The sequence below is a fragment of the Acomys russatus genome, chromosome 19, assembly GCF_903995435.1.
Source record: "Acomys russatus chromosome 19, mAcoRus1.1, whole genome shotgun sequence".
Taxonomy (NCBI): Eukaryota; Metazoa; Chordata; class Mammalia; order Rodentia; family Muridae; genus Acomys; species Acomys russatus.
Window position 1 is genome coordinate 30,830,603 of NC_067155.1, and position 27,559 is coordinate 30,858,161.

A 27,559-nucleotide genomic window follows, 5' to 3' on the forward strand; every position below is an offset into this window, starting at 1 on the left:
GTTAACATATCACAAGTATAATGGGTAAGACTCGTGCTTGGAAAATGACCTTTTCATCAACGGGAATCCCCTGCTAGGTAAGGATAGACTACTGTTATCTAAGAGCCTCAAACTCAGGATTCCAGGCAACGCTGGGCTTTCATATTCCAAAGATATTACATGCCTGGAATATTTCTTTAATGTTAAAGAACAGTAGTCACAGATTTTATGAGCCTAATCAGTTTCACTTACTTATTTATTGGCTGTCCTGGGATTTACTCTGTAGACCAGGTTGGCCTCAAACTCACAAGATCCACCTGCCCCTGCCTCCCCAGGCACGCATCACTGTGGCTGGCTAGTTTCTTCCCTTTAAAAGTAATTTAAGAATTATTTTTAATTAAGTTTATATGTCTGCATACAGCTATGTACATGTAAGTTTAGGCTAGAGGTATTGGGTCCCCTGGAACTGGAGTTACTGGTGGTTTTAAGTTGTCTGATGTGGGTGCTGTGGGCAAACTCAGTTCCTCAGCAAGAGCAGGACACATGGTTAACAGCTTAACCATCTCTCCAGTCCCTAAAGTAATTTGTAAGTTAGCACACATGGCATTTTCATGCATTCCCCTCCTCTTCTCTGAGGTGCTAACAATAGAATCTGGGGTCTTGAACATGTTAGGCAACATCTCTACCACTCAGCCATATGACACAAATCTAACTTTCTCAAAATGATCATTAATAAGCACCACCCCAAAGAATAAGAGTCAACTGCAAGGAGCAAAATAATGGAAACTCCAAGTGTGACAAAATGACTCCCTTACTGATTTGGAATCATTTCAAGTAACTGGAGGTACCAAGAAGTCTTGTTTAGAAGAATTCAGGGCTTTTGATCCTACTGTCCATTTAAAAAAAATCCTTAGTTGTGCCCATGTGACACCCACCAGCAGCACGTCTACTGCATATGCAGGAGACCAATGTATATGTCCTTATATGTGACATAACAACACATGTAGGTGGTATATCAGTGAGGCAAACTGTTTAATGATGGGGAAGGTTTTTATAAAGGATGAGTGCTCGACAGCCAAACTCTTTATCAGGTTGACCAACACTACTACCTACTTTATCTAATGAGGCTTAGACTCAAATTTATTTCTTGTTTTAATAAGTTTTATTTTATGTGTATGAGTGTTTTGCCTGTGTGAATGTCTCTGCACTGGTGCCCATGGAGGTCAGAAGGTGTTAGGTCCTCTGGAACTGGAGTTAGTTGTCTGTGATCCACCTTGTGGGTACTTGGAACAGAACCCAAATCTTCTGCAAGAGCAACAAGTGTTCTTACCCACCAAGCCATCTCTCCAGCCTCTCAATTATTTCTCAGGTATTTTCTAGCTGTAAAACTCTTGAGGGGTGAGGGTAGGGGAAGCAATCATCCAGGATATGTTCTTGTGCCAGAATATGCTGAAGTTGCCACTTGACCCAATATGACTGCACCCATCAAGGGCTCAGGTAGATGGGGCCACATATAGATCCTTACTGGCCTCTGTCCACAGCCAAGTAAGTTCCCAAAACAGGTCAGGTGAGAGTAGACTCCCTAGTTCAAGTGCTCTACAGGCCCTAGGAACTTGGCCAGCTCCAATCATGCTAAAAGTGCCAGCAACTTGGAGCTGGTGAAGCTCTTGTCCAGATATGCACAGCAACACAGTAAGGCATGAAAAGGCATGGGTTCTACCCCACTTCCAAAATGAATTCTGTCAGAGCAGTAACTGAAAGACGGTAAGGGTAAATCACTTCGTTTTCTCACTGTGAATGTTACCAGCTGCTACATAACATTTGTCACCTGATACATGTGGGCACCCGTACTTGCAAAACCAAGGTGATGATTCCCCAAACTATCTCCTGACCTTACTCTTCTCCAAAACTTTCCCTCAGCTTGAATTACTTCCTGCAGTGGCACTACCACACCTGTCCTCCAAGTCATCTTTCTATTCCCTCGATCTAATCCAGCTACAAGTTCTGCCTGTGTGACATCTAAAAGACAGCTCTAACTCTCCTACCTCTTAAGGGTTCTGTCTCAATCAGGTCCCTGTTCCCTCTTGCCTAGCCCAAACCCTAAACATGTCTCTAAACCCACCTTAACCTTTCCCTCCAAATAACTCCTCTTCCCGCGTCTCCAGGCCTCTGTTCATGGTAACATCAGCCTTGCCACTGAGCGACTGTGCACTATTCTCTCCTGTCAATCCTTCCTCTGGCATAAAGGTTTCTTTGATGGGTAACTGGATCCAGTCACTTCCGAGTTCCCCACTAACTTTCTTCCCCAGGCGTGGGTGGAATGCCAACCATGTGCCAAGCACTGGAAACACAAAACAGGAGTGATTTTAGTCTCAACAGATCAGGATGTTAACAGCATTTGAACTAGCTGGTCCTTCAAGCAATCTTCTGGAATCCCCTTCACAAGGACCAGAAACCAGCTACCACTTGACCTCAGTATAATTTTCTAGTTTTACCCTCCTGACCCTCTTGGTCTGGCTTAACTGGTCCACCCAGGCCTGGCAGCTTCTTGGTGACTTCCTTTTCTCTTACTGTGGACATTTGCTGATCCTGGATAGCACTCCCTGTTCCTCTTTGATTGCAATCTGCTTGAACAAAAACAAACTCTCAGTAATCAATAATCATTCCATTCAATATACTTTACATATAAAGACTAACCTTTTTTTAAAAAAAAAATACTATGTCTTATACATTGAGGCCTCTTTTCAAATCAGGTTGACTTTTTTTTTTTTTTTTTTTTTCTTCAGTGTAGCCCAGACTAGCCTTAAACCCCATAGGCAGCCAATATCTGTCCCTAACCCTGACCACTGGGATTAGAGGAATGAGACATTACTCCTCAGTTATGTGGTTTGGGGCATTAAAACTAGGATTTCACAAGCTTCATCTTCAGCCCTGAAGAAGTTATTTCTTCCCAGTGATAGAAAATAGAGAACTGGTCTTAGCAATTCATACAAACTTTCTTGAGACTAGGAAGGTAGATACAGACTACTGAACACTGGAGTGAGTCTCCACATATGTGTGGACATGGATATTCTGTCACTATCCTATTTCCTGCACTCTTGTCACCAGCCATTAGACTAAATTTGTTTTCTCTTCCTTCTCAAGTTCTCCATGCCCACCGTTCTTCTTATGTCCAAATCCCTTAACTGTGTCTCAATGCGCCCACGTCTCTACAAGCTGATGGTCTGGGGCACATTAGCAACTTTACTGAAGGGAAGCAATCACCTGCTAACTGGTTTTCTGGCTGCCAATCAGTGCATCCTGTGCAAAGGTGACTCCCACTGTCAATATGGGTCTGAACTGGGCCCTCATAGTTTCTGAGCTCTCTTCCCATCTACTTTCCCAGAAAGTTCCATAACCCACATGGTTTCCTGAACAAATGGAGAGCCCTACTTCCTCCACTCATCAAGTTCTTGAAGAGCCCTTCCCTCTGGCCTTTTACCTAGCTACTTCCTCTCAGTCCTCCTGCCTCAACAACTCCAGGGAACATTTTGGGGTCTCCTGGGCTTGAGTAACTGTTCCTTCCCCTGTACTTCCACATCAGCTTTTGCATTACTATTGCTCATCAGCCAGGCTGGAATCATCTACACATAGGTCACATACCACCACGGCCTCTCCAGAGCCTAGCCTCTGGGCTAGAAAACAACTTGGGGGAGGGGGACACAAAGGCTCACTTTCTTCTTGTTGGCCAATTGCCTGGTCTTCTGCTGTAGAACTACTGCCACCTAGGGGCAAAAGGCTGGCATTGCCGCTCACTCTCACCATTCAGCATTGAACTAGATTGAACAAACTGAATGGGATGGGAACACAAACCAGGGAACAGTTGATTCTGGAGGTGGAAAAGCCTTGGCAGTTGGAGGCAGCTTCCAGTGGTGTTTGTGCTCTCAGCTGGGCCACAAAGCATGAGAAAGAGATCTTCTAGGGAAAGAGTAGAGAGGGTCAGAGGAACGGGTAGGGGGGCATCCCAAATCAAAGGCTTCTGATTTCAATCTTTAGAGCCATTACAACAGCCTAATACACTTTTTTCATGCCCAAAGACTTCTAATCAGGAGAAACAATCAGACCTGCATCTTTAAAAGTCAACTCCTGCTGTTGTGCAAAGACAGAAGAGAAGCAGTAAGTGTGAGATGCAACTGAGCAAGCACAGGAAAGATTATGTTCATCAGTCTTTCCCATTCTACTGTGGCCCCATGACCTATTCCTGAACACAGCCAAATTGAAGTTGTTTCCCTTAAGTCAGTGCTTCAACAGAAACATCTCCTATCTCTCTCAGCTTCCTTACAGACTTTGAAGCCACAGCATTAAAAAAACATATTTTTTTTTTTAGATTTATGTGTTACATATGGGAACCACATGTATGCTTGGTACCTGCAAGGTTAGAAGAACGCATGGGATCCACTGGAACTAGAGTTATGGATAGCTGTGGGTGCTAGAAACTAAACACAGGTCCTCGCAAGAGCAACAAGTGCTCTTGTCTACCGAGCCATCTCTCCAGACTCACACCATTTTCAAAACCAGATCTCAGCAGTTTTGCATATACAAGTTCAGAGGCAATACGCTACAGTATCTTGGACTTGCTTCCAAATCCTGCACTGACCACTTTTGTGCACAAGATTAAGCTTCACTTTCTTCTCTAAATAGATATTATAACACCTATTTTAGGGGCTGGGTACACGCTTGTGAAGTATTAACACGTGGTACATTGTCAATAAGATTCCGGTGATATTTGTAACCACATATATTCCATGTGTGGCATGCACAATACTGGGAGTTCCTTCACATCTTTACACTTGCACAATACTTTCGCCCTACTATCTTACAGGCAGTTCAACACAGCTTACTCAAGATCTCGGGAGCTTCTCCAAAACATAGATGGGGATGGAAGAACTTTCCCGGCAGGATTATTTAAAGATTTCTCACCTCTGTGTGTGTGTTTGTGTTTTGTGGTGGGGAGAGAGAAAGACCCCCCCCCCCTTAGCAACGCCTGGATGTATTTTTGGTCCTCACAACCGGGAGAAGTAGGAGGCAGAGACGCTAATACTTAGTGGGCAGGAAAGCCAGGCATGGTATCCAACTTTCTACAATGCACTGGCTGCCAGGCCCCACAACCAACCATTATCCGACCGTAACTGTCTGTAGAAAAGGAGGTTAAGAAAGCTTTCTCTAATCACCCGAGCTTGCCCCTTCTAGAGAGCTAGCCATTGGTAACCCACACGAACACTTTCGATAATTAAGCTCTCTCCAGTGCAAGAAAGTTCTCCGCATGCCCTGCACATAGGTGTCAAAACCCATTTCTAACATGCCTTAGCAGCAGAAGACAAAAGAAAAGGAAGATCCTTCCCTACTCCCCATTGTTCAATTGCGTGCAATTTTATCTTTTCAATATTTACACACTATTTCAAAAATGCGAACGTCCCGAAAACAGCTTTGCTAGAGACGGTGATCAAAAAAAGATTTCTTGTCCTTTTCTTTTCTAGGATTTCCATACATAACAGAAGGAAGCTGTGCACACTTCTAAAAGGACCTCACGACCCACCGCGGTGTATCCTGAAAAGGGGGGGAGGGCCCACAAAAGAGATCTATGGGATTTCCCGAGGGAGCAAGTCCGTGGGCCGTGACCTCTGGGCGCCCAAGGCCCCAGCTCCACTCTTCCGCCGCCGCCCCCCCCCCCGATCTCCAGGCCTCCGAGACCGACTATCCGAGGCGCCCCAAAAGCCTCGGAGCCCGCCCCCCCCCCAAAGCGCGTGCCCACGCCGTGTCCTTCTCCCGCCTCTCTCGCGGGATCCCGGGGAGGAATCTGGCCCGGGGGAGGCTTGTCGCCGACCTGGATCAAACGAAGAGTCGGTTCCACTTTGCCTGGCCGCGGCCCACACGCGCGTCTCGGTTCCCAGGCCTGCCGCGGCCTGGAGGCTTCGGCCGGTGCAGGCCCGGCGAGCGCCCGCGGGGCTAAGGCGAGCTCAGGCCTTAACGCGGCCTACTCTTTCGGAAGTCGCCGAAGCCTCCCGGCCTCACCTGAACACGGGCGGGAAGGCCCGGGGCTCTGCTCCAGGGCGGGCGGCGCGGCGATAACGGCTCCGCACGGCCTCGGTAGCGGGGTTGGCGGCGGCAGAGCGGCAGCGGCGACGGCAGCGGCGGCGGCAGCGACGGCGGCAGCGGCGACGGCGACGGCGGCGGCTCCTCCTCAGCGCGCACGACCCGCTCCCCGGCCCCGCGGCCCAGACACGCCCCTTCTCAGCGCGCTCTGCTATTGGTCAGCGTCTTTGAAGATGAGGCGTTCATTGGTTGGTATGGCTGTCGCGGCACTCGGGTGCGCGCGGTGGAGGTGGGACTTCCTGTCGCGGCGTTGCTTGCTGTGGACCAAAGCGGCCGGTGGAGACGCGGAGTGGCTAGCGATGGCCGCGGAGGAGGCGACTTTGGGCCTGGCCCGGCAGTGGACACCGACTGGAAGTCTAGGCCAAGGAGTGGCGCTCTTTGTATAATTGCTCGCCGTGTGGGTCTCCCCCCCCCCCCCCTGGCTGTCCAACCGCCTCCACCCAAAGTAAGAAAGTTGGTCATCGGGAGCCCAGGCTAGGAGGACAGGATCCCAAATTCGAATCCCGGCTCCGACATTTCCGATCGGGGGCACGGTTGAGCACCTGTGACAGTCAACTTTACCTGGCCTCAGTTTCCTTATCTAGTGAAGTGGAATAAGGGATTTGGTCAGCATGGACATTCCCAGAAGCTCTAACGTTGAATTTTTTTTTTTTTTTTTTGGTTTTATATATATGTGTGTATATGTACACACATACATATATGTGTGTATATATGTATATATATTTAATGTTTATGCATGGGTGCTCTGCCTGCGTGTGTGTCTGCACCATGTGCGTGCAATCCATACGGAGGTCAAAGAGAATGTCGGATCCTCTGGGACTGGAGTTACAGATTGTTGTTAACTGCCCTTTGGGTCCCAAGAACTGACCCCGGTCCTCTGAAAAAGCAGCCAGTGCTCTTCCTTGGTGAGCCATTTTTTCCACCCTCTCTCCGTCTGAAATTTTAAATGCTTATTATTTGCCAGCCAGTTGGGCAGTGAGCAGAAAAACAACTACTTGTCCCTTTAGAGACTGCTGTTCAGGGCTAGTGGTATCAGAAAAGTATATGCCAACTTGTATAATTTAAAAACCTCTCTGTGTCTCTCGTTTTTTTTTTATCGAGTTTGTTTTCTTGTAGTCAGGGTCTTTCTAACTAGTCCTAGCTTGGACTTTGTAGACCAGGCTGGCCTTTGCCTCATAGAAATTTTCCTGCCTCTGCTTCTTGAGTGCTGGGTTTAAAGGTGGCCATGTTTTTGAGACAGGGTCTCCTAAGATCTGGGTTGGCCTTAAATTCTCTATGTAGTTAAAAATGTCAGTGAAATGATCCTTCTGTTTCCACCTCCCAAGTTCCAGGATTACAGGCCTGTAACAGAGCAGCTGCCTGTAAGAGACCTTTTAAAAATAGTTTTATGGAATTTGGAAAATATATTACATTTTAATATATTATGTATGTATGTGTTTGTATGAACGTGTCAAAGAATATCTTGCAGGAATCAGTTTTCCCTCCATCATATGAGACCTGGGGGGCGGGGTTGAACTTATATTGTCACACTCAGCAACCAGTGCCTATCAACTAAGCCATCTCTATAGCCCTGTGGCATTCTTTTTGTTTGTTTGTTTTTGTTTTTTTGAGACAGGGTCTCTCTGTGTAGCCCTGGCTGTCCTGCAACTCGCTCTGTAGACCAGGCTGGTCTCAAACTCTCAGAGATCCGCCTGCCTCTGCCTCCTGAGTGCTGGGATTAAAGGTGTATACCATCACGGCCTGGCTTCCTGTGAAATTCTTTTGTTGGTGGTGGTGTTTTTGTTTTTTGAGACAGGGTTTCTCTGTGTAGCCTTGACTGTCCTGGACTTGATTTGTAAATCAGGCTGTCCTCGAACTCACAGAGATCCGCCTGCTTCTGCCTCCCAGAGTGCTGGGATTACAGGTGTGCGCCACCACCGCCCGGCTTCCTATGACATTTTTAATCAGCTCTGTTCAGTAAAAATTTAAGGAAGCCACAACATTTTCAACAATATGGCAACTTAAAATTTTAAAATTATTTATGAGTAACAAGTGTATTAAATTATGGGCCATGGGTATAGCTTAGTATGTAAAGTGCTTTCCCAGCACATCCAAGGAGGTTCACAAAAGAAGAGGAAAGGGAAAAAAACCGACGTGTGTAATTTGGTGGGTGTTTGCCTAGCATACACAACTGTAATCCAAGACCTTAGGAGAGGAAAGCAGGAGGATCGTATGCAGGATGGAAAGATGCTACAGCAGTGAGAATAGTTGTTGCAGAGGACCAGGACTTAAGTCTCAGCATCTACATCTGTGGACTTGCAACTGCCTGTAACTCCAGTACCAACGGATACAGCACCCTCTTCTGTCTTTCAGGGGCAGCCCACTCAGGTACACAAATCCACACTCAGACACAGACGTGTGTACATAATTCAAAAATAAAAATAAAACCTTTCCTTACGTGGTGGTGCACTCCTTTAATCCCAATGCTTGGGAGGCAGAGGCAGGCCTGGTCTGCAAAGCGAGTCTAGGACAGCCAAAGCGACACAGAGAAACCCTGTCTTGAAAAACCAAAAAAAAAAAAAAAAAAAGTTCATTCAGAGTGGGCCGTGGTGGCACACGCCTATAATCCCAGCACTCTGGGAGGCAGAGCAGACTAGATCTCTGTGAGTTCCAGGCCAGCCTGGTCTACAAATCAAGTCCAGGACAGCCAAGGCTACTCAGAGAAACCCTGTCTCAGAAAACAAAAACAAAGCAAACAAACAAAAAATTTTTTTAAAAAGTTCATTCTTGACTACATAGTAAATTAAAAACCAACTTCAGCTACATCTGACCCTACTTCACAAAAAGTAAGTTATTAGCTGTAATGAAAGGGTAAAAATAAGATGTCTGCAAGATGCCTCAGCAGGATCAGGTACCAGTTGAGTTCAATCTCCAGGACCCACGTGATGGAAAGAGAGAACTGACTCCTGAAAGTTATCCTCTGGCTTTCATATTCATACATGGACACATACAGTATTTTTTTAAATGCAAAAACCAGATACTTTATAACAGGTTTGTTTCACCAAATATATTCAAAATATTTCAACATACGACTAGAGCTAATGAGATCTTTTGCTGGGCAGTGATGGCACACACCTTTACTCTCAGCACTCAGGAGGCAGAGGCAGGTTCAAGGCCAGGTAGCACAAAGCAAACCTGTCTTAAAAAAACAAACAAGGGCTCGGCATGGTGGCGCATGCCTTTAATCCCAGCACTTGGGAGGCAGGTGGTTCGCGGCCAGCCTGGTCTACAGAGGGAGTCCAGGATAGCCAAGGCTACACAGAGAAACCCTGTCACGAAAGCAAAAAAGAACCAAAAAGTTTTTTAATACTTTGTTTTTTTCCTCCATTAGCTTTTGAAATCTAGTATGCATCTTACATACCAAATTGGCCCAGTTGCATTTCCAGGATTCAGCAGTTCCATGTTGCCTTTGGACCATGAGCTATTGTAGGAGGAGGCAGAAGAGAATTCAGAAGGGTTCCATCTGAAGTGGTTTTTAAAAGGGTAAGAAGAGTAAGCTGGAAAAAACAGTCCATGGAAGGGAGGGATTGTAGTTACACAGAGGGTAGCCAGGAAAGTAGGGAAAATGGAATATGAAGAGGATTCAGAGGAACTGAGAATAATTTCATTCTTCATTGTTTAGTGTTGCCCTGTAGATCAGGCAGAAGTGATGGGTATAGGGCCTGGGAGCTAGCTTAGTGGGTAAGAGGTTTGCTGTGCAAGCATGGGGACCTGAGCCCAGAACCTGGTACACACCTAAGAAGCCAAGCATGGCCTGTGTTTCTGTAACTACAATGCTGTGGACGCAGAGAAGGGAGGATTGATGGGACTGCCTGACTACCAATCTAGCTCAAGGTTCAGGGGAGATTGTGCCTCAAAGGAATAAGGCAGGAAGTAATAGAGAACAAGCTATCCATTGCCCTCCTGGCCCCTGCATGTGGGCATACACAATACTTGCATACAAGAATGAATGGGTCCCCTGTCAACACTTCCCATTTGAAACTTGATGTTGGATGCTTGACAGTGACTAGTTCACTGAAGAGCTGAATTTTTAGTTATATCTATGTGTGTATCCAGGTGCGCTTGTGTGTGTATGTGTACTCACATCTACTCATGTGGTCACTTGCTGGTAGAGACCAGAGATCCCTCTAGTGTCGTTCTTTATGCACTGTCTGTCTTGTTTTTCTGAGACAGAGTGTCTTCATTGGCCTAGAACTTTCCAGTTAAAAAAGGTTGGCTGAGCTAGGGAGCCCGAGGGATATACCTGTATCTTTTTTTGTTTGTTTGTTTTTGTTTTTTTGTTTTTTGTTTTTTCGAGACAGGGTTTCTCTGTGTAGCCTTGGCTGTCCTGGACTCGCTTTGTAGACCAGGCTGGCCTCGAACTCACTGAGATCTGCCCGCCTCTGCCTCTCAAGTGCTGGGATTAAAGGCATGCGCCACCACTGCCCAGCCTACCTGTGTCTTATTTAGAGTTTCTATTACTACGAATAGACACTGTGGCAACTCTTATAAAGGAAACATTTAATTGAGGCTGGCTTACAATCAGAGATTTAATCCAGTTTCATCACGGCAAGAAGCATGGTGCCAAAGACGAAGCTGAGAGTTCTACATCTAGAGCCTTAGACATCAGAAAGAGATTGAGACACCAGGCCTGGCCTTTGCACCTCAAAGCCAGATCCCAGTGACACACTTTTTCCAACAAAGTCACACCTACTCCCAACAAGGCCACATTTCCTGATAATACCACTCTCTGGCTGCTGCCATAGGTGTGAGCCATATCATAATGCAAAATTCTAGAACAGCCTCAACTCCTGTTTAACAGCCAGAGTCTCTTCTGAGACTCATGGTAATCTCTTAACTGTAATCCCTGTAAAGTCAAGAAGAAAATCACATGACATCCCTAAAACATACAATGGCATGGATATACATTACCATTCCAAAAGGGAGCGAAGTCAGCATAATGAGGAAATACTAGACAAAGCAAGGCCAAAAACCAGCAGGGCAGACTCTAACCTGCACCTCCGTGGCTGGTGTCAAAATGCTTTTCAGATGTCCAACTCCTTTCAGTTTTGTTGACTGTAACACACTTCTCTCTTGCATTGATTCTGCTCCCTGTTAGCAGCTTTCCTCAGTGAATACCCCACAATTCTGGCATTTCCAATGTCTTGGGGGTCTCCAAGGCAATACAAGTTTAACTTTCAGTTTCACATAATGGCCTCTCTGGGCTCCCATGCAGAGAAATCCCTGACACAGGCCTGGCCTCAACAGCGTTCCTTACTTGCAGAAATTTTTATAACCCTTTCCCTACTCTCTTGTATCCTTGACGTGAAGCTTCCAAGTGCTGCTGCTGCTTGGTCTGGAACATGGCCCCGGTGGTCAGCTACATCTGCATGAGCTTTTGTTTCCAATGGTTTCCTTCACTGTTCATGCATTTCTTTAATACTTCACATATTGGTCACCTAGCTGGGTGGATCTTGCCCTAAGGTTATTTACTATTAAAGTTCATTTAGCACTGGGCTGTTCTTTCATCTATCTCCTTGAACACAGGCCTCAGTTCCATTATCCTTCCTAGCGTCCCTTTTCTCCTCAAACTGTACATTTTGTATTTTTCCTTCTTCAGCGTACTCCTTTTCACTACAGGTCTGCATAAGATTGGCCACAAATAACATGCTCTGCAGTCAATACTAGGCAGTTTTGAAATCTCCTCTGCCAATACCATTAATCCAAAACTTCATTTTAACTTCCAGCAGATTTTTTTGCACAAGGGCAAATAGCAGCCACATTCTTCATTACAGTATAACAAGAATGGTCTCTGGGTCACATGGTCTGGGTCTCCCCTCTGAGACTTCTGGAGTTGGGCCCCCACGGTTCAGATTGCCCTCAGTACTGTCTTCCATGCTCCTACTAGTAAGGCCCATTAAGCCCACTTAAGTGTCCGATCACTTTTCTAGTCCAGAGTCTCTTAGTGATCCATATCCCTCCAAACAGAAGCGTGGTCGGCGGGCCTATCACAGCAGCGCCCCAGTTCCCAGCACCAGCTTCTGTGTTAGTCATTGTTCTGTTGCTGGGGAGAGACTCAGGACGACGATGGCAGCTTTTATAAAGGAAAGCATTTGACTGTGGTGTGCTTACAGTTTCAGAGGGTTAGTCTGCTATCAGCATGGCAGAAAGCATGGCGACTGGCAGGAAAAAGTAGTGCTGCACAGCAGCTAAGAGTTCTACATCTGGGTCCCCAGGCAGCAGGAATCGATGGTTTGTTTTTGGTTATTTAGAGTGTTTTTCTCTAATGCTTGTTTTTTCTTTCGGGATCCCACAAAGATTACCGCATTATTCTTTTTTTTTTTTTTTTTTTTGCCACATTATTCTTAATTAATTTTTCTATCTAGTTACTTCTTGTCTGTTGCAGAGCTAACTGCACTTTCCAGGTTCGTGATGACCTTGAAACTTTCAAGAAGCACAGCTCAGGTATTTTGTTTTGGTTTGTCCTTTGAGACAGGATCTTTGTATCTCTGAGCCATTTTGCTGTCTAGAATAAACCAGGTTTGCTTAGAACTCACAATTCTTTTGGGTGATGGAATTATAGGTGTGTACCACTGTACATGGCTAGTGAGTTATTTTGGAAGATGTTTCTCTAATGGAGTAGTCATAAGATTATGATAATGGGGGGCTGGAGAGATGGCTCAGAGGTTAAGAGCACTGGCTGCTCTTCCAGAGGTCCTGAGTTCAATTCCCAGCAACCACAGGGTGACTCACAACCATCCATAATGTGATCTAACGTACTTTTCTGGTGTGCAGGTGTACATGCAGGAGGAGCACTGTATACATAATAATAAATCTTTTAAAAATTATCATAATGGATTATTGACCAAAAGATCTAAGCAACCAACCAGTTTTTCACCCATCATATTGTGTGTGTATGAAAGTGGAAGACAAAAGTTGACATCTGTTGTCTTCCTCAATCGTTTTCTATTTTTTTTATTTTTATGTTTGTTTGTTTATTTATTCATTTTTGGTTTTTTGAGACAGGATTTCTCTTGGCTGTGCCAGACTCACATTGTAGACCAGCTTGCCTTTGAATTCACAGAGCTCCGCCTGCCTCAGCCTCCTATAGTGCTGGGATTACAGGTGTGTGCCATTGCATCTGGCCTCCATTTTATTTATTTAGATTTACTTATTATGTATTCAATGTTCTGCCAGCATGAATGCCTGCACACCAGAAGGGGGCACCAGATCTCATTATAGATGGTTGTGAGCCCCCTGTGGTTGCTGGAAATTTAGGACCGTTGGAAGAACAGCTAGTGCTCTTAACCTCTGAGCCATTTCTCTAGCCCCTCCATTATATTTTTTGAGACAGAATCTCTCATTGAACCTGGAACTGACTGATTGGGTAGGCTGGTTGGCCAAAGAGCCCCAGATCTCCTCCTGTCTCTATCTCCTCAGTGCCAGGATTATAGGTATGCTCCACTTTAGTTGGTTTTGCTAGACCCTTCAGCATGCTGAGTGTATTGTCAGGGCTCTCTAGAGTAGCAGAATTAATATCTTTATACACACACACACACACACACACACACACACATACATCACACACACATACACACGATTTATTAGAATCACTTACAGGCTGTGATCCAGCTAATCCAACAATGGCTGGTTAAGAATGGAAAGTCCAAGAATCCAGAAGTTGCTCAGTCTATGAGGCTGGGTATCTTTAGGAGATGCTGGAATCCCCAAGAAGCAGACTAATGACAGTGAAGGAATGGACTTGCTAGAAAGGCAAGAGCAAGCAGGCAAAGAGCAAGAGCTTTCTTCTTCCTTGGCCTTATATAGGCTTCCAGCACGTGTGGCCCAGATTAAAGGTATGTCTTCCCACCTCAAGATCCAAATTAAAGACAAGTGTCTTCCTGCCTCAAGGCCCTGACTTGAAGTGGATTCGCCCACTTCGAGCCACACAAAATCTCTCACAGGTGTACCCTCCATTTCTGGATTGTAGTTCCTTCTAGATGTAGTTGACAACCAAGAATAGCCATCATAGTAAGTACCTTACCACTGAACCCAACCTCTCACCCTTCCTGACCATTTGTCTTTCGATGCCCCCCCCCCATCATTGCTGGTGATACTTACTCAGTTTCTCCAGCATAAGTTAACTTTTTCTTCCCTTCTTTATTACTTCTTTTGGTTTATTTTTGTTTATGTGATATGGGGACAGAACCCAACGCCTCGTGTGTGTTGGGCAAGTCCTGTTCCACTGAGCTACATCCCCAGCCATTTACTGCAAACTGTGGAACCATGCCCAGCAGCACCATGCCCAGCAGCACCATGCCCAGCAGCACCATCCCCAGCAGCACCATCCTCAGCAGCACCATGCCCAGCAGCACCATCCCCAGCAGCACCATGCCCAGCAGCACCCATGCCCAGCAGCACCATTCCCAGCAGCACTGTGTGTCTTAACCCTTGCTGTCCAGCAGGAGGCACAGGTTTAGGAGTCAGATCCTCGCAGGAGAAAATGGGTTGTTGGGGAGCAGAGGTAGGCCTTGAAAGTGATAACTCCTGCTATGGTTCTCAGCTGTTGAGTCTTTTGATTTCCCGATCCACCACTGCTGCTGAAGGAGCCACTTCAGCACCATGCCTTCCTTGCTGCAATATTCTCTGAAGCCATGACCCAACATTTGTACTACCACTCTGAAGTTGCTCTGTCAAGTGTTTTATCAATGATGAGAAAAGTAACTTTTAATTATTTATATTATTATTGGTATGTAAATGTGCATGACGTGTATGCGTGTGAGAGCACATATCACAGTGTAGAAGTCAGCACAACTGTGTAGAGTCAGTTTCCTTCCTTCACCTTTCTGCTGTGGTGGTTAGCTTTAACTTTCAACCCAGCACAACCTAGACTCACTTGGTAAGACAGCCTCACTGTAAGATTGTCTGCTGCATTGGGTTGGCCTGTGGGCTTGTCTATGAGGAAATTAATTACACTAATTGATGTCAGGGGGCTGAAGAGGTGACTGTTTAAAAAAGCATACTGCTTTTAGGGAGGATTAGATTTGGTCCCCAGCACCCACATTGGGCAGCTCACAGCTGTAATTCCAGCTCCAGGGGATCCAACACCCTCTTCTTGCCTCTGTGGGTACTTCACTCACATGCACATACACACACAGAAACTTTTGCATATGTGTACTTTTGCATTTATTTATTTATTTGCTTTACATCTTGATCACAGCCACCCCTCTCCTCCCAGTCTCCCTCTCACACTCTTCTCACCTGATACCTCCCTCTTTTCTTCAGAGAAGTAGAGGCTCCCCATGGATACCACCTCGCCATGGCACATAAAGTCCCAGCAGGACTAGGTGCCTCCTCTCCCACTGAGGCCAGACAAGGCAGCTCAGCTAGGAGGGAAGGATCCAAAGCCAGGCACCAGTGAAGAGACAGACCCTGCATCAGTTGTTAGGGGACCCACATGAAGACCAAGCTGCACATTGCTACATAGTGCAGGGAGCCTAGGTCAGGCCTATGCATGCTTTTGGTAGTTCAGTCTCTCTGAGCCCCCCCCCCCCCATGGGCCCAGGTTAGCTGATTCTTGTGGAGTCTTTGTCCCTCCCACTCCCTTAATCTGGTCTTCCTCCCATCATTCCACAAAACTCCCTGAGCTCTGCCTAATGTTTGGCTGTGGCTCTCAGCATCTGTTTTCCGCAGTTGCTGGGTAAAGCCTCTCAGAGGACAGTTAATGCTAGGCTCCTGTCTGCAAGCATAGCAGAGTACCATTAGTGATGTCCGGGGTTGGCTATCTTCCATGGGGTGGGTCTCAAGTTGGGCCAGTCATTAGATTGCCATTCCCTCAACCTCTGCTCCATCTTTAGCTCTGTACATCTTGTACACAAGATAAATTTTGGGTCAAAGGTTTTGTGGGTAGGTTGGTGTCTCCATCCCTCCCTGAAGTCCTGCCTGGCTACGGGGGGGGGGGAGGAGAGGGGGAACCTTCAGGCTCCGTATCCCCTGCTGCTAGGTGTAGCTAGGATCGCCCCCATAGACTCCTGGGGGCCTTCTCCATTCCAGGTCTCCAGCTTGTCCCACAGATGTACCCCCATCGATTTCCATTCTCTCTACCAGCTCCCCCACCCTCATCCCTTTCCCTGTTCTGTCTAGCTTTCTCCCTCTGTCCACCTCCAATGTCTATATCCCCTTCTGAGTGAGATTCTAGCATCTTCTTTGGGCCCTCCTTGTTACTTAGCTTCTTTGAATCTGTGGATTGTAGCATGGCTGTCCTGTATTTTATAGCTAATACCCACCTATAAGTGAGTATATACCATGCATGTCTTTCTGGGTCTGGATTACTTCAATCAGGATGATGTTATCTAGCTCCATCCATTTGCCTGAAAATTTCATGATGTCCCAAGTAGCTGAGTAGCATTCCATTGTGTGAATGCACCACAGTTTCTTTACCCATTCTTCCACTGAGGGGCATCTAGGTTGTTTCTCGTTTCTGTCTATTATGAATAAAGCTGCTATGAACATAGTTGAGCAAATATCGTCATGGTATGGTGGAGGATCTTTTGGGCATATACCCAGGAGTGGTATAGCTGGGTCTTAAGGTAGAGCAATACTCACATTTCTGAGAAACTGCCAAATTAATTTTCAGAGTGGTTGCACATGTTTGCACTCCCACCAGCAATGGAGGAGTGTTCCCCTTGCTCTACATCCTCCCCAGCATGTGCTGTCACTTGAGTTTTTGATCTTAGCCATTCTGACAGCTGTAAGATGGAATCTCAGAGTCATTTTAATTTGCATTTCCCTGATAAGTAAGGCTGTTCACTGTTTCTTTAAGTGCGTCTTGGCCATTAGAGATTCCTCTTTGAAAATGATCTGTTAGCTCTGTACCCAATTTTTTAATTGGGTTATTTGGTTTGTTGGTGTTTAATTTCTTTAGTTATTTGTGTATTTTTGTATATCTAGTAAGTAACCTAAGTAAAATTCTGTATTCTAGCTAGATTTGGGAGCTAGGCATGGTAGCACACACCTGTAATCTCAGTACTTGGGAGGCTGAGGCAGGTGTATCTCTGAGCCCAGGACAGCCAAGGCTACACAGAGAAACCCTGTCTTGAAAAACCAGACTTGGATAGATTATTACAGTGCTGTATCTGGGAATGAATAGATAATTGTTCCTCTTGGCTCAGGAAGTCATAAAACACATATTCATGCTGGGCAAGTACTCAACCACTGAGCTGTATTCCCTGCCCCTTGTTTTCCATTTCATTTTTTTCTGGTTAGGAGTGTAGTGTCCCTTGGGTAAGAATCAGCAGACACTCCAATAATGGTTAGCCCAGGTTCTTGCTGTACCTCCATATCCCAGCCCCTTCAGCACAAGCTCTGCATTGCCCATAAGGCTAGGAGATACAGAGAGATGGCTGAGGTGTTTTATTTTTGAAAGATTTACTTGTTTATGTGTGTATACATGTGTCTGTGGATATTTGCCCACACCTGTGTACATGTGGGGACCAGAAGAGGATATCAGGTGTCCTCCCACACTTTGCCTATTGTGTAAGGTATGGTCTTTCCCTGAACTTTGGGCTTGCAGGTTGTTTGTTTGTTTTGTTTTTTCTTTTTTTTTTTTTTTAATTAATTTATTCTTGTTACATCTCAATGTTTATCCCATCCCTTGTATCCTCCCATTCCTCCCCCCCCCCCCATTTTCCCATTATTGCCCTCCCCTATGACTGTTCCTGAGGGGGATTATGTCCCCCTATATATTCTCATAGGGTATCAAGTCTCTTCTTGGCTACTTGCTGTCCTTCCTCTGAGTGCCACCAGGTCTCCCCCTCCAGGGGACATGGTCAAATGTGAGGCACCAGAGTACGTGAGAAAGTCATATCCCACTCTCCACTCAACTGTGGAGAATATTCTGACCATTGGCTAGATCTGGGAAGGGGTTTAAAGTTTACCTCCTGTATTGTCCTTGGCTGGTGCCTTAGTTTGAGCGGGACCCCTGGGCCCAAACCTGCCTATCATATTGTTCTACTTGTAGATTTCTAGGACCTCTGTATCCTTTTATTTTGCTATTCTCCCATGCGTCTCTCATTTAGAGTCCCAATAGGATGCCTTCCCCTCTGTCCCAGTTGTGATGAGGTTTCTTGTAGCTGGCCTTAAACTTGCTAAATAGCTGAGAATGTCCTTGAATTTCTGGTCCTCCTGCCTTCATCTTCCTAATGTTGGGATGACAGGCATGCACCATTGTGCCCAGCCAGAGATGACTTAAGTTTTGCTGACTCTTTTGAGAATATCATTGCTCTCAGATACACTTTTCATGTGGGGGAGTAGCTGAGCTCAGTCAAAGCGTAAGGGATGCTGTGTTATAGCTGTCTCCTCCAGATTAACGCATTCCCTCCTAGAAGAATAAGGGAGGCTCGTGAACTCAGGAAGTAAATTAGACTTAAAAGCTTCACAAGGCTCCTCCCCTGAGGTTATAGAAGGAACAGCAGTCGTAAATACAGGGACCTAGGGTTCCATCTCTAGCAGCACCACCAAGAAGCTTGAGGGAGAGACTACCAGGCAGAGAAATAGGGGGCATGGGTCTGAGAAAGACTGACAGGAACTAAACAAAATGGACACCGGGACTGGAGCTAGGGCTCAGTCATTAAAGCACTTGCTGCACCGGTGTTAGGACCTGAGTCCAAATCCCTAGGGCCCACATAAATGCAATTAAATGTTGTGCAGCACCCTATAATTTCAGCCTTGGAAGGTGGAGTCAGAATCCACAGAGCAAGCTATGAGCTCTGGTTTGATTGAGAGAACTGTCTCAATGAATAAAGGGAAAGAGCTATTGTGGACAGTTCCCAACTTCAACTTGGGCCTCCCCAAGCATGTGCACATTGCACCTGCACATACATGCAAACATACGTACATATACATACATAGGTGAAGGGGAGAGTGCACACCTATCCAGGAAGTCAGCTGAGTGAGTGGGGAGGATGATGAGAGGATGCTGAACAGGTGCCTTCACCTGCTTTGAAGAATCAAAGAGAAAGCTGGAGAAGTTACATCTGATTCTGACGATGAGCTAAGAGTAAGCTTTACATTTCACTTTTAAGATTAATCCCAGCACTCAGGAGGGAGAGGCAAGTGGATCTCTGAGCTCCAGGACAGCCAGTGAGCTCCAGGACAGCCAGGAGTGCACAAAGAAACCCTATCTGGGGCAGGTGTGTGGGTGTTTGAGTCCGTAAGAGGCTGTCCACTGAAGCTGAGGTTGTAAGTGTTGGTAAGCCCCCTGATGTGGGTGCTTGGAACTGAACTCTGGGCTCCTGCAGGAGCAGTGAGCCCTCCTGTTCACTAAGCCATCTCTCTAACCCCAGGTCCTACATTTCTGGAAATCATCTAGCTGTCCCAGCAAACAGAACATATGCTCGCAGAAAGCTGTGGATATCTGTGTTGACAGTTTCTGACTGACAAAATGCCTGAAATGAACACTTTAGACAGAGGAAAGCTTGTTTTGGCTTTGGGGTGTCAGTCCATGGTCACTTGGCTCTATTGTTTCTGGCCTGTGGTGGGGCAGAAGATCATGGTGGAAAGCATGCAGTGTAGCACAGCTGCCCAGCTCATGGCAGCCAGGATGGGGGGAGATTGAGAATGAAGCTGGGCACAGTGGTGCACACCTGTGATCCCAGCACTCTGGAGGCAGAGGCAGCCTGGTCTACAAAATGAATCCAGGACAGCCAAGGCTACACAGAGAAACCATGTCTTGAAAAATGAAAACAACAAAAACTGAGAACAAGGTAGCGCACACAGTGTATCCACTCCTTCTCCAGCTAGGTCCTGCCTCTCACCAGCCCTTCACCTTCCAGTCGTCTACCCAGCTGTGACTCTCTCAGTGCATGAACCACTGATCAAGTCAAACCCACCACGGTCAATTTTGTTCTCCAAAGTCCCACCTCTCAACATTACAGCATAGAGACCAAACAACCTTTGAGAGGACTGTGGAGATGGCTCAGTTGGGAAAGTGCTGTTGGATTCCCACTGTCTGTTTAAAAAAAAAAAAAAAAGTCAAAAACAAAAACTCAGAGCTGGGTGTGATGACCTGTGGCTATGATCTCAGCATCCATAAGGTAGAGACAAGAGAATTGCTGACCATGGGTTCATAGTGAGACCCTATGTACAAAGGGTAAGAAAAACAAAAGCAACCCAGAACAACAGCCCAGGTATTGTGCACCTGTAGTAAGGAGTGGGAAGACAGGAAGGTCCCTGTAGCTCCATGTCCAAGCAGGCTAGCTAAACAGTGAAAAGCCTCTACCACCACCACCACCACCACCACAGACACACAAAACCAAGTGCCTGAGCATGATAGTTCATGCTTATTTTGTTTTGTTTTTTTGAGACAGGGTTTCTCTGTTTTAACCCTGGCTTCCCTGGAACTCACTCTGTAGATCAGGCTGGCCTCAAACTCACAGAGATCTGCCTGCCTTAGCCTCCCAAGTACTGGGACTAAAGGTGTGCGCCACCACTGCCTGGTGATAGCTCATGCTTTTAACACAAACAATTGGGAGGTACAAGCAAACAGATTCTGATTTCACTGCCAGCCTGGTCTACATAGGGATTTCCAGGCCAGCCGGGGGTACACAATGAGACTCAACTCAAAAACCTAAAAACAAAGTTGAGAGTGATTGATAAAATATCCGATGTTGACTTGTAGCCTCCATATATGTGTGCATACGTACATGGTACTGGGACATGTAGGCAATATAAGCAGTTTTGCCGCTGAGTAAAGAGTGATTGGGGGAAATGCCCAGTGTTGGCCTTTAGCTTCTACGTTCATGTGCACACATAGACAGTGCTGGAAATATAGGAATAGAGTTTGCAGCTGGATATAACCAGAAAGAGGAAGGTCTAAGAAAAGCCAGCCAGTTCCCAGCTTCTCCCCAGCCACCACAATCAAGAGAGCTGCCCCTGCTTCTCACCTGGGTAGCACAGGAGAGCTGACTTTGATGCCTAGTCTGACATGGGGTGGCTTGTGCAAGGGAGAGATGCTACTACCCTCTTACTTGCTTATGCCTAGCTGCCTGTGAGCTAGGCCTGAGGACCCTTCACTAGCACAGCACTTGGGAGATGGAGCCCTGCACCTCGCCTGGGTAGCACAGTGGAGCTGGCCTAGGTGGTGCAGGTGTGGGTAAGATGGCACTGAGGACATGACAGCAGGAGAACTGACCCTGCCTCTTGCCAGCTGCAGCATTGGGTGAGCTAGACAGAGTGGTGCTGGAGAGCTCACCCTAGTGGTACAGGCACAGGAGAGCTGGCAGGCTCAGATCCAGGGTTTTGAGTTGGCCCACCCCCACATCTACCCCATCTATGATTTGCTGGAGTGCATGAAAGGGCAATGCTGCATATCCCAAACTCCAGGATCTCCATAGCACAGGGCAACAACAGGATATCCCTACGAAAAAAATAGAGGAGGCCCTAGGGAAATCCAGTGTAGATAGCGTAGTAGAAGCCAGGGGCCTCAAAGCAGACCACTGACTCATTGCAATGAACATTTGCAAGTAAAGATGTCTGGACAAAAGAGTATACTGTGTGACACAGGGTGACACACTACAGCTTCCATGACAACATTTTTGTTGTTTTTGTTTTTTGAGACAGGGCTTCTCTATGCCATCTTGGCTGTCCTGGACTCACTTTGTAGACCAGGCTGGCCTCGAATTCACAGTGATCCGCCTGCCTCTGCCTCCCCAGTGCTGGGATTAAAGGCGTGTGCCTTGCCTGGCTAACATTTTTGTTTTTTAATTTCTACTTTCTTTGGGGGAAGAGGTTGCAAGGGCAGAGGGTGGATATGAAGGGACAGGGAGATGGGTGGGATTAGGGTGCATGATGTGAAACTCACAAAGAATCTATTAAAAAAAAAACTATAAACAAAACAAAACAAAAAAACTCAAGCCAGTCTTCTGCTGGCTCCCATGGAGGCCTTCCCCTGGTCCCCTGCACCCTCCTAGGAGCGCACACAAGGCACCTTTGCTCTTTCGCCTGTTAAACTCAGCAGCTGTTAGTAATTACACTTTCATGCATATTCACAAATCCGATTGTTATACACTGAATTGTGGTTATGTGCAGCTTCTAAGAAAAGCTCTTCCTGTTCCTGAAAGGAAGCCGTAGACTGTCCCAGTGGTGGGCACGGGGAGGAGGAATGCTAGACCTGTCAGTCCAGGTGCTAGTGGCAGGCAGCCTTTTGTTGGTATTGCTTGACTTGGTCCACACTCCATTCAGAGATGCTTTTGTTTCTGCTTTTTAAAATTTGAAATTTATTTTTGTGTATGTGTGTCACGGTGCACATGTGAAGTCAGAGGACAACTTAAAGAAGTCCTCTCCTACCATGTATGTCCTTGGGATAAACTGGAATCATCAGGTTTGGCACTAAGCACCTTAACCCTGCATTTGCTCTTTTAACCTGGGTAATAAACTTTGAAAACTTGGCCTGATTTACTCACACCTGGCTAAGTTTTCCAGGGACACTGGGACTGAGACAGTTGCCAGAGATGTAGGATGTGGGAGGAGGCATGTCCCCATCTGACACTCAGCACAGCATCCCCCTAAAAGGGAGGCTAGGGAGAAGTTATTAGATGGAGAAACTCTGCTGCCAGCCCTGAAGAGGTGAACCAAGCATTGAGCCAAGGGGTGCAGGGCTTCCAGAAGCCAGAAAAGGCAAACACAGATACTGCCTAGAGCCTTCAGAGGGGATTGCGCCTGCCAGCACCTTTATTTTAGCCTGTGTTGTATGGCATTATTCCTGGGGTCAGACATTAACAAATATCTACTTTCCCTAATTAGGGAATCAACAACAATCAGGGTAAAGGATGCCATCATAGTCCAGCTTGTTGAACAGGTGAGTTTTATTGGGGTTTCTTAGAGGAGCGAGAATGACTCGAACAGCTGCATCACCAAAACGCCCACCTCCACATGGATGACAACCCAAAAAAGGCTGAAAACTGGGAGTACACTACACAACCTGTGAGCAGTTCAACAGATTGGCGATTTTGTCCCTCCCCTAGACAGCTAATTAGGTCTCTGCTTCTTTCAAGCAGCTTAGTTTGGTCCAAGAGTGTCTCTCAGCAGTCCTTATAACTTATGCTTGGAAAGAGAAGGGTCTAGTAAATTTGGTCAGATTCAAGGACTTCCTGAAACCCATTAGTTGTTAAGGAGCTTACCTTCAGGATAGAATGTTTTGCTTCCTTTTCGCATGTCCAGTGTCATAAATTTCCCTCTAAAATGGAAAGGTTTTGCTTTGTTTATCTTTAGGTCAGTCATTTTGATATTCATTCATTCACTCATTCATTCATTCACTTTATATCCTGATCTCAGCCCACTCCTTCCTCTCCTCCTGGTCTTACCCTTCCCATCCTCTTCCTCTTTCCCCTTCCCCTTCTCCTCATAAAGGATCGCTCCCATCCATCTACCCACACACACCAGGTCACACCAGGCTAAGGGCATTCTCTTCCACTGAGGCCAAACAAGGCAGCCTAGCTAGGAGAAAGTGATCCAAAAGCAGACAACGGAGTCCATGTCAGAGGTAGCCCCTGCTCCATTTGCTAGGGGACCCACATGTATAGGGGACATAGGTCCAGTACATGCATGCTCTTTGGTGGGTCAGTAAGCACCCATGGGCCTAGGTTAGTTGACTCTGTTGGTCTTCTTGTGGAGTTCTTGTCCCCAGGTCCCTCTATCTTTAGAACACCCCCGCCCCCGCCCCCGGTTCTTCCATATTCCCTGCCTGCGGTTTGGCTGTGGGTCTCAGCATCTGTTTCCATCAGCTGCTGGGTGTAGCCACTCGGAGGACAGTTATGCTAGGCTCTTCTCTGCAAACACAGCAGAGTATCATTAATAGTGTCAGGGTTTGACTCTCTCTCCCATGGGATGGGTCTCAAGTTGAGCCAGTCATTGGTTTGCCATTCCCTCAATTTCTGCTCCATCTTTATCCCTGCATATCTTGTAGGCAGGGTGATTTTGGGGTTGAAGGTTTTGTGGGTGTCCCCCTCTCTCCACTGGAAGTCCTACCTGGCTAGGAGGTGGCCACTTCAGTCTCCATGTTCCCCAATGCTAGGAATCTCAGCTAGAGTCACCCTCATATCCTCTCAGGAGCCTTTTTGTTTGTTTGTTTGTTTGCTTTTTCGAGACAGGGTTTCTCTGTGTAGCCTTGGCTGTCCTTGACTCGCTTTGTAGACCAGGCTGGCCTCGAACTCACAGCGATCCACCTGCCTCTGCCTCCCGAGTGCTGGGATTAAAGGCGTGCGCCACCACGCCCGGCTCAGGAGCCTACTCTTTTGCAGGTCTCTAGCTAGTCCCAGATCTGCCCGCCTCCCATCAGTTCCCCTTCTCTTTCCCAGCCCTCTCACCCCCCAGGGCTTTTCTCCCCACACCTGATCCCCACTCTCCCTCCCAGTTCCCTTTCTCCATCCACTCCTGATGTCTGTTTTCCCCTTCGGAGTGAGATTCAAGCCTCATACCTTAGGCCCTGCTTGATACTTAGCTTCTTTGCGTCTGTGGATTGTAGTAAAATGCAAAGTTTTAATCTGAGACGGAACTGCTACAGTCTGATAATGCATAAATTTGAGATTTCTGATGTTTTCTTGTTATTGTAGTAAGATAATAAAGACCCATTGAAATCTTTCAAGATTGAATTTATTATAACACATGTGAAAATTCATGAAATAAAACTGTCAGTGTTCATAAGCCAATAAACAGTGACTATCTAAAAGAATTTTGTCAAGCCAGGAATGGTGGTACAAGCCTATAATTCTGGCTCTTGGGAGGCAGAGGTGGGAGGATCAGGAATTTAAGATCATTCTGGGGCTGGAGAGATGGCTCAGCAGTTAAGAGCACTGCCTGCTCTTCCAGAGGTCCTGAGTTCAATTCCGAGAAACCACAGGGTGGCTCACAACCATCTATACTGAGATCTGGTGCCCTCTTCTGGACTGCAGGTGTACATGCAGGCAGAGCATTGAATTCATGATAATAAATAAATATTTAAAAAAAAAAAAAAAAAAAAAGATCATTCTGGGCTACATAGTCAGTTTGAAACCAGCCTGGACTACATGAGATTCTCACCATGAATTCACACACACACACACACACACACACACACACACACACACACACACACACACACACACACACACACACACACACCACACACCACTAAATTAAAATTAAAAAGAAACTGCCTTTTGGCTGAGAAGAAACTTCTGAAATAGAGGACTTGGTAAATTATTTGTTGTGAAAACACGACCTGAGCTCCTAAGCAAAAAGCGAGATGCTGCAGTACCTGCGGAGCCTGAGACAGAGCGACCTGGAGCTCATTGGCCCACTAGTCTAGCCTTTGGTAAACTTCAGGTTCACTGAGTGGCCCTACATAGAAAAAGAAGATGATTATTGAAGGGACTCTGGCCAACTTGATTGTGGGGAACATGACTCCGCCTTGCCTTTTGCCCCCATTCCCTCTGCCTTGCTAAAAACTATTGGATTACATTCCTAAAGCTAGTCACCAAGGTCTGTTCATTCATGTGGTCACTACCTCCTCCTGAGGCTGACTACCAAGGTCCAGCTATCAAAGTACTGAAGTCCAGCAATCAAAAGCCCCCTTTGGCTCATCTAATTAACCTGTTCAATTAAAATTAAACCCCTCATCCTAACATGAGGTTTCCCCTTTTCCCTTTATAAACCACCATTTGCCTATAGGCTACATCTGTCTCCTCTATCCAGAGGCGGTCTTTTCTCTCTCAGGAACATATATCCCTATCCCCTTCCCTTGTCCCTTTTCCTTCTCCCCCATCCTTTATCTTCTCTATCTCTTACTCCCTGCCCCTGTTCCTCTGGGGCAAATAAGTCCCAATCTCCTTTGTGCAGTGAACTTGGGGGTACTGAGTTGATACCGTTCGTTACAAAGATCAATTAAGGTATCTGATACACACCCCACACACAGGTAATTGGAGGGAGCCATTTTGGAGAGATGGCTAAGCAGTTAAGAACAAGTACTGCTTGCTGGGCATGGTGGCGCATACCTGTAATCCCAGCACTCTGGGAGGCAGAGGCAGGCAGATCTCTGTGAGTTCAAAACCAGCCTGGTCTACAAAGTGAGCCCAGGACAGCCAAGGCTACACAGAGAAAACCCTGTCTCCAAAAACCAAAACCAAAACCAAAGAGAACAAGTACTGCTCAATCATCAGGGCACCAAGGCCAGAGTTCAAATCACAGCACCCTGGTTTCTCATGCTCTCTTCTGGCCTACAAGGGCACCTACACACATAATGAAAACAAAGGGAAGTCATAATTTGTTGTTTAGAGACATTTTTCTGTATCCCAGCCTTTATCAATGTCTCTGAAATAAGGATGACATTGAACATTGATCCTGCTTCTTTCTCAGGGATGAGATGACAGGCATGGATTACCATGCCCAACATGAAGGATTTTTTTCCCCAGGTAATGAAAGCAGAGCTATAATGGCTAATCGTTATTGTCAACGACACACCTGGGAGGCATCCTCACCTGAAGAACTGCCACCAGCAGATTGGTCTGTGAGCATGTTTGTGGGCATTTTCTTTTTTTTTTAGTAGCATAATAAGATGTTTATGTGTGGCATTTTCTTGATCCATAATTGATGTGAGAGATCCCAGCCCACTGTGGTCAGTACCATCCCTGGGAAGGTGGGCTTGTGCTGTACAGGAGAGTAGCTGGCTTGGCACAGTGGTGCATCCTTGTAATTCCGGAACTCAGGAAGGCAGAGGGAGGCAGATCTCTGTGAGTTCGAGGCCATCCTGGCCTCAAAGCACGTCTAGAACAGCCATGGCTACACAGAGAAACCCTCTCTTGAAGGAAAAAACAAAACAACCACCACAAAAGAGTAGCCAGTATGAGCCTAAGAACAAGCCGTAAGCTTAAAAATCAGCAAGTGGTGTCTTGAAGTTCACTCCTGTGAACTGCCTTGGGAAGAAGAGGTCACCCAGGCCCAGAGAGAAGAGTGACTTACTAGGTAGCCAAAAAGATGACTAAGGTTTTGTCCTCCCTAGTCTTTATGGTATTCTTGACGCAAGCTAGTGTTACCTAGGAAGGAGGGAGCCTCAACAAAAGCACCTTGTCTTTACTGATGATTGATGTGGGAAGGCACTGCTACCGTGGGCAGCCCCATCTGTAGGCAAGTAGGCATGACCTGTGTGATGCGTAGGGAGTCTTGTGGAAAAGTGGGAAGGAGAAAAGGACCTGGAGGAGACAGGAGCTCCACAAGAAGACCAACACAGCCAACCAGCCAGGGATCAGAGGGGCTTGCTGAGACTGAAGCACCAACCAGCGACCATGCATGGACTGGACCTAGGTCCTCTACACAGATGTAGCCGCTGCATAGCCCAGGCTTCATGCGGGTCCCCTAGTAATGGTAGTGTGGGCTGTCTCTGACATGGACTTTGTTCCCA

At 46.5% G+C, this 27,559-nt stretch overlaps 2 protein-coding genes across 2 annotated transcripts in view; both read right to left on the bottom strand.

Moving 5' to 3' along the window:
• The window catches only part of Elavl1 (ELAV like RNA binding protein 1), a 47,923-nt gene extending 41,765 nt beyond the window's left edge, over positions 1-6,158 (bottom strand). Inside the window, exon 1 of the mRNA XM_051162958.1 lies at positions 6,031-6,158. The gene's annotated coding sequence lies outside the window, so the exon portion shown is untranslated. The remainder of the gene's footprint in view (positions 1-6,030) is intronic.
• Positions 1-27,559, bottom strand: part of LOC127203988 (zinc finger protein 721-like) — a 1,570,727-nt gene that overhangs the window by 613,397 nt on the left and 929,771 nt on the right.